This window comes from Schistocerca gregaria, chromosome 5 (genome assembly GCF_023897955.1).
Source record: "Schistocerca gregaria isolate iqSchGreg1 chromosome 5, iqSchGreg1.2, whole genome shotgun sequence".
In the NCBI taxonomy this organism is placed as follows: domain Eukaryota; kingdom Metazoa; phylum Arthropoda; class Insecta; order Orthoptera; family Acrididae; genus Schistocerca; species Schistocerca gregaria.
This window is the reverse complement of record NC_064924.1, coordinates 419548955-419557058: the sequence shown is the minus strand read 5'-3', so window position 1 is coordinate 419557058 and position 8104 is coordinate 419548955. Positions and strand designations below refer to the sequence as shown.

General features: G+C 39.8%; 1 pseudogene; it reads left to right on the top strand.

Annotated features, from left to right (window-relative positions):
• Positions 1-7420: 7420 nt before the first annotated feature.
• On the top strand, positions 7421-7538 carry LOC126274480 (5S ribosomal RNA; annotated as a pseudogene).
• The last annotated feature ends 566 nt before the right edge of the window (positions 7539-8104 follow it).

The window sequence follows — 8104 nt, the reverse complement described above, 5'->3', positions numbered from 1 at the left end:
AAGTCCTTTGCTGTCTCTGACAGAATTACAATGTCATCGGCGAACCTCAAAGTTTTTATTTCTTCTCCATGGATTTTAATACCTACTCCGAATTTTTCTTTTGTTTCCTTTACTGCTTGCTCAATATACAGATTGAATAACATCGGGGAGAGGCTACAACCCTGTCTCACTACCTTCCCAACCACTGCTTCCGTTTCATGCCCCTCGACTCTTATAACTGCCATCTGGTTTCTGTACAAATTGTAAATAGCCTTTCACTCCCTGTATTTTACACCTGCCACCTTTAGAACTTGAAAGAGAGTATTCCAGTCAACATTGTCAAAAGCTTTCTCTAAGTCTACAAATGCTAGAAACGCAGGTTTGCCTTTCCTTAATATTTCTTCCAAGATAAGTCGTAGGGTCAGTATTGCCTCACGTGTTCCAATATTTCTACGGAAAACTGACCTTCCCCGAGTTCGGCTTCTATCAGCTTTTCCATTTGTCTGTAAAGAATTCGCGTTAGTTTTTTGCAGCTGTGACTTATTAAACTGATAGTTCGGTAATATACAATAATATACATCGGGAAAGCGTATATCGATACATCACTAGTCATTGTTTTATATTCTATAAGATAATCAAACAGTAGAATTCTTTTTGCGTCCTATGAAAGCACCGGCCGTAATCATCCCAGTATACGAAATCTGTTTCGCCTTGTTTGGTGGAGGGCCTTCGGTTTCGGCAGCGACCTTTGTTTAGTTAGTGTCGAGAAGCGCTGGATTTCGCAGTAACAAAGTGGGACACAAAATCAGGCAGAAACGGCGCGAACGTTGGTGAGAAACAATTTTTGGAATTGCTTTTGGAGAGCTTCCAATAAACGTGGTACTTATATTTCACAAAGCCCCTACCATAGCTAACGCTTCACGTAAAGTGTAGTTCAGCCTTTCTTCTGATATACTTCTGATGTCAGTTATTTCACAAACATTTCATGATTAGCTGTCCACTTGAAACGAAGAAATGTGCATCGCCTCTAAGGAATGTGACAGAAGTTTTCTTTGTGCACACAGTAAGTCCTCGCCTAGAGAACACTATCGTATGCTGAGGGTAAAGACAAGTTGCACACATTAATTTAACAGAGAGTCAATATTATGCACATTAGTATGAATTATTAAGGAAGTTTATGCTAATCGAATTATTACCAGACTAAGTCTATCCTTTTGTAATGATGAAAGAAAGTGAAATGATCGTATGGCGTTGTTGTAATGATAATATTTAACGACCGTTTCTGTTTATTACGTACAGTAACTTTAGATATATAAAAATCTATGTAAAATATAGGATTTATAGCTTTCCATGATAAATAAGTTCCTCACATACTAAGAGATTTAGTGTAAAAGTCAGTGAATATGTTCAACTAAATATGTGATAATTAAATAACAGATCAAATAGATTTTTGATTAAAAACCCAAATTTTACGCCTTATTTTCCATTTCAGGCAGCTGATATTATTTTATCTGTTGAACGACATTATACCAATTTGTTGAATTGGTTGAGTGTGTTAATGAGGGGGTGAATACGGCACTTATGTGAGGTATCAATTGTTGACACTCTTAATAACTAAGTATCAGTGACTGTGGGCGTCAGATAGTCAACCATGATAAGTGACATATACGAAAGGAAATGATAACTGAAAAGTAGCCATTCTTCTATATTTTAGTAACGTAATGTTTATTTTGGTTGTTCGGGTGGCAAAATTTGAGTTTTATTTTATTTCATATTTCGAATTTATTAGCTTTGGTTTCTATCTAAATTGATTTTGGAACTCATATTGTTCAAACGAGGGAGAGTATCGGGTTAGGAATCTGTTTGGCTACTGTGATATTCGTCGAATCAGAGAAGAAAATATTTTGCACACTTAAAAAAAAGTACAGGGTGAGTATTTTCCCACGCGCATGTTGAGGATTCCGTGGTCTGCTACCGCGATTGAGGATACATGGCGCAGAGCTCTAGCAGTTTTCGTTAAGACTGCATAATCTTTGTGTTTGGGAGAATTTTATTAATCAGTAACAGTTTGTGATCGGTCGTCGTGAACATGTAGGAACATTTCTTACTTTTTCTGAGGACTGATACTTCCTTGCGGAGGATGAAAATTCCTCAAGCCGTGCTGTGCAGTCATAACCAAGAACATTCAGATGCCTAAAAGTAACTGTATAGTATTTAAATATGCCTTCAGAACTATTAAATACCATGTTCTTTATTTCTATACAGCTTATTAACTGCTGAAAGTTTGATTTCTTTCGGTAACAGGTCTGCGTCTAACTTGCAATCTTACTGTTAGAGGGCATGCTTGAGTATCGAAAGATTAGTACAAAAGTCATTATTTTCGTAATTCTTAGCTGGAACTGTGTGCTAGGACAAATATGGTACCAGTATTTGCGTTCCCATTGTGAGTATGCAGAGCAGATATTTTACACAAGGAGTTTTCTTCATTTAGTAGTTACAGCCATAGCTGATACAGTTAATACGCCTTTTAAGTAATTCTGCGTATTATTTTGACACGTGTAGTGCAGCTAGGTTTTTTTTACATAAAGACAGACATCACACATATATAATTACGACTATTACGGCCAACAGTCCTTTCAGTGTAAATGCACACCAATCTTAACCCTTCAGGGAATCAGTAAGATGCCGTGAGTAATGGAGCTAATGAGCAGGAGCAGTACATCTGTAGTGTGTGTATTATGTCTGACGGCAGGCGTGCTAGGGCAGTCTGTGCGGTTTTGGTAGCCACTGTGTCCGGATGGCGTAGTGATCAGAGCTCCATGTAGTAAGCAGGAGACCTGAGTTCGAATGTCATTCCTGTGACCTGGTAGTCAGGGAGAGGCAGGATAAGGCAACGATTTTGGATGTGGCCGTAGTCAGCTACCGTTGGTTACAGAAACTCATACACTTTATTTGAGGAAACAATTTTCAACAATCATGTTAAAGGAATTTACTTCACTGACGGCTGAAGGCCTTACCAAGAAAGAATTCAAAATTATTTAAGGCGCTGCAGTCATGGACTGTGCGGCTGGTCCCGGCGGCGGTCCGAGTTCTCCCTCGGGCATGGATGTGTGTGTTTGTCCTTAGGACAATTTAGGTTAACCAGTGTGTAAGCTTAGGGACTGATGACCTTAGCAGTTAAGGCCCATAAGATTTCACACACATTTGAACATTTTTTCAAAATTATTTGTCGGCTGAAGGCCACAAGCAGTGTTAAACACAATCAACAGCTGAAGGCCTGATTATGAAAAAAAATTCAAAATTATTCGTCGGCTGAAGGCAACAAGCAATTTCAAAATACTCAACGGCTGAAGGCTGAATTACAATGAGGAGATCAATTACATGTTAAAAATACTAAAATCTTTTTTAAACGATCTTAGCAAACTGTAACAAGCTATAGTGATGGCTGAAGGCCTTATCAGGACAGAATTGAAAATTATTTGCCGGTTGAAGGGCACAAGCAATGTTACAAACAATTAACGGCTGAAGGCCCGAATTACAAGCGAGGAAGGCAATTACACGTTAAAACATTAGGGTAGATTTTAAATAATTATGACAACTTGACCAAGTAAGACGGAGTGATCCACAGACAGTGCTCCAAAGATCGACCTGAGGAAGGTGACTACTGCTCTGCAAGCAGTGAGACTGGCAGCTAAGAGTAATGTTTACCTAAGGAGAGCAATTCAAACTAGAGACGGTTTAAACACCGATCAACCCCCCTACCATATCCACCTAACGCCAGATAACTAGTACAACGATGAAATAATTCAGGCGAGGGCAAAGTGACAGATAGCACTGTATCTACGAAATCCGGTGTTTAAAACACCAAAAGGCAGAAGGAATCACTATAACCAAGATAGACAAGGAAAACAATTATCCATATCCCAATCAAGGAAGTTGTAAAATTACACGCCATGCCGGACAGCATCGGAAAGACGAGTAAAAGACCCTGCCGCACATTATTCTAACCTCCAGGGCAGGCAACTGGGGTGTTAGAAGCCACTTGGCAGTAAGATACTACTGGTTGCACTTCACCAATAACAACACCAAATTCAGACTCATATCAAGAAGTAGAAGGCGGCTAATAGCTTCTACCAACCTGACAGACTCCACTCGCTGCGGCTGGTCTCACCAACCCTGGGAGCAGCAACACACAAACAATAGCGAGATCGCAAACAGTGGAGGTTTCACAACTGGAAAATGTTCACTCTACTTCAAATATTCTGGGTCCGCTCTTCGGTTATAGCCCCTCAATCCGACAGTGCCTGCACGCCACCAGCGGTCCCTGCTTACCCCGCGCTGCGGACCTCCTCACTGCTCCTTCCGAAGCCGCCCTGCCTGAAACACACGTCGACCCGGAAATACGAGCAGTCGCACCAAAGATAGTACAACAGTACTGGCTATCAATAACCGCTGTTGCTGCCACTCGTGGAGAAACAATACAAGCAAACTTAGCGGCGCCATTAACACAAGAAGGAAACGCTATTACAAAACGCCAAGTTATAAATGGCAAGAACGCCAGGCGCACACGGCTCAATTCCATCACAAATTTTCAACTTGCCTCGTTGATATAAATCAATTATCTCTGGCAGCCAATTTCTTTAGTTCCTGACATTTGTTCTGAGGTGAGAAACGTACGTCATTTCAGGGCAAGTTGTACTTATGAATAATCCACGAAGGGGAATACTTTCTGTCTTAAAAATACAGAACACTTAGCACCGAGCGCTGTTCCTTACAGAGCGCTTTGTGTGTTTTCAGCTTTAGATCGTAGATTTTCGTACAGGAAGTACAGCAACGTTTCAATTAAGGAACTCGATTGGTAAAAGTTTAGAATAAAGGAGAAACACTTTACGAGCCTTTATCAACTTCGGATAAATTTCTTTTGATGAGAAACGTGAAAAATTAAAATTTTAGGATATCATTGTAGTCTAATTTCTCCCATCGAACGAAGAACAAATGACACGATTTCTTTAAAAGACCGAGTAAAAAGAACATTTTTGCAAAATAAGTTGCCACTTTATCGTGTTACATGAACCAACATGAAAATGAAATGGCTTCCAGATAAAGTCATGTTTGTGCCAAGCCGACGAAACTTCTCCTTGGCAACAAACATTGTAGTACGCCACTGTAGCCATTACATTCTCTAGTACTTTTCTGGGCTATATTTTTTAAACATTTAATTATTTAAATAGTTGGGCCATACAAATAAACACAAAATTAATGACAGCTTTCGACAAGATTAGATGAAAGTTACGTAGTATGTAAGACACAGAATCTAGTGAAAAGTTAACATTTAAAACTCTTTCCTCTTTCTCATCATTAGTACACGTAGAAACTAATTTTGAATCGCGTGGTTCAAACGTAGTCTATGAAGCATAAGTTTAACGAATTAAAACGGCTATAGTTCTAAATTTTACATTAACTATCTTTTTATATAAAGTGATGAACATACTGATATATTTACAGCGATAACTGTTCTAAAAAATTCTTAATAATCTGAATGATAGTTTTAAAGAAATTAGAGCTTTATGTAGTGTATTGTCGCTTCTTTTTGTTGTTTTTTTTATTTTTTTGCCTTACAAACCTACAAAAATGTGCAAGATACTCAGTAAAGTGGAATAATAATTTCAATTCGTTGAAGCATCAACTTAGTAGAAACAGATGAACTCTACCCGCTTGACTTCAGTTAAGTAATCGCAGATGATGATACATGTGCAGTGGGACAGTACCGTAACAATATCTCTGAAACTAATGTCCTTTTCCCATAATAGTGACTATTCTACATTGGCCTGAAGTGTTATTACACTGCAACAACCACAGTGGGGAGATTATGGCGAGCAGCTGTTGCCCAGCTCGTCAACACGACTTCCTACCCCCCCCCCCCCCCTCTCTCCGCCAAACCCACCCGGATACTAGTGTAGCCCGGTGTCCACAGTAAACAGAATGGGGTCATTCGCCTAGAAACCTCCTTAACAAACAAACAATATAGAGTATTTATTTGACGCATTCATTGCAGTTCTGGTACGTCCGCTACTTGGTGGTCTCAGACGTTAACCAAATTGAGCACGGTTCCCGTAGGGTTAGGTCAGACATCACCACAAACGGTTGTGGTATACTCGTTACGGTGTTAGCGCTATTACGTCGGCTCCACGAGGCGAGCAGCACGGTGCGGTGTCGTGAGGGGATAATTACATCGCGAACCCTGCATTACAGCGAGGCAGCACAGCCGCTCCACTAATAGCGAGTAGGACTGTTAACCCGCGCTGCGACGGGAGAGAATATCCGCTTGAATTTCTGGTCTCCCAGTGGAATGCTCTGTTCTTTGCATCCAGTGAAGTCACGCAGTGAAAAAAATGCAACTAACTGCCTCGGTCCGACCTAATATGTAGACCGCTGTTTAGAATTCTCTCTTATCACGTAAAATTCAACAGCAGTTCAACAGTAAACTGAAGTATTGCCCCATAAACGTCCCCGCAGCAAATTTTAGCAGCTACAATGAAAAGCATAGTGCAACGAAATCTATTTTATTAATTGAGATTTCTTAAACACAGATTTTTTTCTTCTACAACATAAGAACTGCTCAGAATTTTCAACACTAACAAATATCTAGCACAGTCTCTTCAAGATTTTCTTCCATGTATTTCGATCTCGTACATTCTCTTCTTCTGCACCAGGTTTTCTCACTGTCAGCTATACATTCTGTAGCCAGACAGTCGTGGGCCGTCCTCTACGCCTTCTTCCCTCAATTTTTCATCGTAGTATAAGTTTTGATATTCTTGTTTCCTTTGTTCTTTTTGCTTATACATGCTTATACAAGCCAGTGCAATTTTCTTCAGTCCAATACATTTTGCAGTTCCATTCTCTTTAACACTTCATTGCTCCTCACTTTGTCTTTTCTTGAACTTCTTGCTGGTCTTCCCCAAAAATCCTTCTCTAATACCTTCAGCTTACTAAGGTTTTTCTGCGTAGTCAACTAGATGCCTGTTATATACCAGACTATACTCTCTAATATCGACTTGAATATTACTCTTTTAGTTCCGTTCATCACATCCCTGCTCCATTAGAATAAGTCGAACATTTCAATTGTCTTCCACCCAATACGAATTCTTTTGTCATTTTAGAATCTAATTTTCCCTATTTTCCTAAAATAAATCCCATGATAGCAAACATTATCCATCTTTTTGGTCTTTTTCCCACCTATCTATATAACTGCTAAGGTAATCTTTCTTTTATAATTAATATTCTGGTCCCAATACGTGTATTATCATATTTCTCTCACACACGGAATTAAGAAAACACAATAAGATCTCCTACACTCCAACAACGCTGAAACTATGAAAGCTATACTGGTAAGATAATGTACTTATTATTAGTACCATTATTATTATTGCTAATATTATTAGGCAACGGCATTGCTGCAGTGGATACATCGGTTCCCATGAGATCACCGAAGTTAAGCACTGTCGGGCGTGGTCGGCACTTGGATGGGTGACCACCCAGGCCGCCATGCGCTGTTGCCATTTTTCGGGGTGCACTCAGTCTCGTGGTGTCAATTGAGGAGCTACTCGACCGAATAGTAGCTGCTTAGGTCAAGAACATCATCATAACGACCGGGAGAGCGGTGTGCTGACCCCAGGCCCCTCCTATCCGCATCCTACTTCAGTATGACATGGCGGTTGGTTGGTCCTGGTAGGCCACTAGGGCCTGAAGGTGGAGTGCTAATATTATTACACTTGGATTATGTATGTAATTCGCATCCTCCCTTCGGCCTTCTCCTGTGGCAACTTGGTCTACGTCAGATACTAATTGCTGTAGATAGGTTCCATTTACAGATTCTAGTCACTTTCCCCTACATTTACAAGGTTATTATCAATATAAATTTAAAATAGAAATTGGTGAGATGGAACAGCTTTTTACACTTCTGCGAAAGTACACTAGCAATTTTAAATCGGAATATATTACTTTTATATCTACCTAGAACGGGTATCGCGTATATTTCCCAAATATAAAGCTATCTTAAGTACATATCTTGGAACAGTATCATATGTTGTTTGTTGTTCTTGTGGTCTTCAGTCCTGAGACTGGA